Source organism: Globicephala melas, chromosome 1 (assembly GCF_963455315.2).
Source record: "Globicephala melas chromosome 1, mGloMel1.2, whole genome shotgun sequence".
Classification (NCBI taxonomy): Eukaryota; Metazoa; Chordata; class Mammalia; order Artiodactyla; family Delphinidae; genus Globicephala; species Globicephala melas.
The window spans coordinates 119778362-119781161 of record NC_083314.1 but is presented as its reverse complement, the minus strand read 5'-3'; positions in this window follow the sequence as shown (position 1 = coordinate 119781161).

Genomic DNA, 2800 nt, shown 5'->3' with positions numbered 1-2800 from the left:
TTTTCCTCTTCTTCTTCTTGGACCTCTATAATTCTAAATTTGGTCCATGTAATGTTGTCCCAGAGGTCTCTAAGTTTGTCCTCAATTCTTTTCATTTTTTTTTTCTTTATTCTGCTCTGCAGTAGTTATTTCCACTATTTTATCTTCCAGGTCACTTATGCATTCTTCTGCCTCAGTTATTCTGCTATTGATTCCTTCTAGAGAATTTTTAATTTCATTTATTGTGTTGTTCATCATTGTTTGTTGACTCTTTAGTCCTTCTAGGTCCTTGTTAAACATTTCTTGTGTTTTCTCCATTCTATTTCCAAGATTCTGGATCATCTTTACTATCATTAATCTGAATTCTTTTTTCAGGTAGATTACCTATTTCCTCTTCATTTGTTTGGTCTGGTGAGTTTTTACCTTGCTCCTTCATCTGCTGCATATTTCTCTGTTTTCTCATTTTGCTTAACTTACTGTGTTTGGGGTCTCCTTTTCACAGGGTGCAGGTTTGTAGTTCCCGTTGATTTTGGTGTCTACCCTCAGTGGCTATGGTTGGTTCAGTGGGTTGTGTAGGCTTCCTGGTGGAGGGGACGGGTGCCTGTGTTCTGGTGGATGAGGTTGGATCTTGTCTTTCTGGTGGACAGCACCACGTCTGGTGGTGAGTTTTGGGGGTTCTGTGAACTTATTATGATTTTAGGCAGCCTCTCTGCTAATGGGTGGGTTTGTGTTCCTGTCTTGCTTGTTGTTTGGCATAGGGTGTCCATCACTGTAGCTTGCTGGTCGTTGAGTGGAGCTGGGTCTTAGCATTGAGATGGAGAATTCTGGGAGAGCTTTTGCTATTTGATATTACATGGGGCTGGGAGGTCTCTGGTGGACCAATGTCCTGAACTTGGCACTCCCACCTCAGAGGCTCAGGCCTGACACCCGGTTGGAGCACCAAGACCCTGTCAGCCACATGGCTCAGAAGAAAAGGGAGAAAAATAAATAAGTAAATAAGTAAGTAAATAAATAAATAAAATAAAATAGAAAAAGATTATTAAAAATAAGAAAATAAAAAAGTAATTTAAAAAAAAGGAGAAAGAAAGAAGAGAGGAACCAATCCAAAAACCCAATCCAACAATGATAACAAGCGCAAAATGTATACTAAAAAACAAAACAAACAAACAAACAAACAAAAATACCAACAGTCAGAACCCCAGGAGAAATGGCAAAATCAAAGCTATACCGACAAAAATCACACAATGAAGCATACACATACACACTTACAAAAAGAGAAAAAGGAAAAATATATATATAAAAAATAAAAAAGAGAGGAACCAAATCAATAAAGAAATCTATCTATGATAATAAGCTCTAAATACTAAACTAAGATTAATATAAAACGAGAAACAAATTAAATTCAGAAAGCAAACCCCAAGTCTATAGTTGCTCGCAACGTCCACTGCCTCAATTTGGAGATGATTCTTTGTTTATTCAGGTATTCCACAGATACAGGGTACATCAAGTTGATTGTGGAGATTTAATCTGCTGCTCCTGAGGCTGCTGGGAGAAATTTCCCTTTCTCTTCTTTGTTCACACAGCTCCTGGGTTTCAGCTTTGGATATGGCCCCGCCTCTTCATGTAGGTTGCCCTCTGGCATCTGTTCCTCCCCCAGACAGGAGGGGGTTAAACGAGCTGCTGATTAGGGGGCTCTGGCTCGCTCAGGCCGAGGGGGATGGAGAGGTATGGAACGCAGAGTGATCCTGCAGTGGCAGAAGCCGGCATGACGTTGCAACAGCCTGCAGCACGCCTTGTGTTTTCCCGGGGAAGTTGTCCCTGGATCACGGGACCCTGGCAGTGGCAGGCTCCACAGGCTCCCAAGAGGGGAAGTGTGGATAGTGACCTGTGCTTGTACACAGGCTTCTTGATGGCTGCAGCAGCAGCCTAAGTGTTTCATGCCATCTCTGGTGTCCGTGCTGATAGCCATGGCTCGCGCCCATCTCTGGAGCTCATTTAGGCTGTTCTCTGAATCCCCTTTCCTCGTGCAACCTGAAACAATGGTCTCTTGCCTCTTAGGCAGTTCCAGACTTTTTCCTGGACACCCTCCCAGCTAGCTGTGGCGCACTAGCCCCCTTCAGGCTGTGTTCACACAGCCAACCCCAGTCCTCTCCCTGGTATCTGACATCCGAAGCCTGAACCTCAGCTCCCAGCCCCCACCTGCCCTGGCGAGTGAGCAGACAAGCCTCTCAGGCTGGTGAGTGCTGGTCAGCACTGATCCTCTGTGTGGGAATCTCTCCGCTCTGCCCTCTGCAACCCTGTTGCTGCTTTGTCCTCCATAGCTACACAACTTACCCCCCGTCCACCCCGTGTCCCCGCCAGTGAAGGAACTTCCTAGTGTGTGGAAACTTTTCCTCCTTCACAGCTCCCTCCCAGAGGTGCAGGTCCCGTCCCTATCCTTTTGTCTCTGTTTTTACTTTGTTCTTTTGCCCTACCCAGGTACGTGGGGGAGTTTCTTGCCTTTTGGGAAGTCTGAGGTCTTCTGCCAGCGCTCAGTAGGTGTTCTTTAGGAGTTGTTCCACATGTAGATGTAGTTTCGATATATTTGTGGGGAGAAAGGTGATCTCCATGTCTTACTCCTCTGCCGTCTTGAAGGCACCCCTTACACAACATATTATTGAGCAACCAGTGGTTTGATGGAGAAATCAAAAGGGAAATCCGAAAGTCTCTTGAGAGCAACAAAAATAAAAATCTAACATACTAAAACTTACAGCAAAAGCTGAGGGAAGTTCATAGTGTTAAATGCTTACATTAAAAAAGAAGAAAGATCTCAAATAAACAA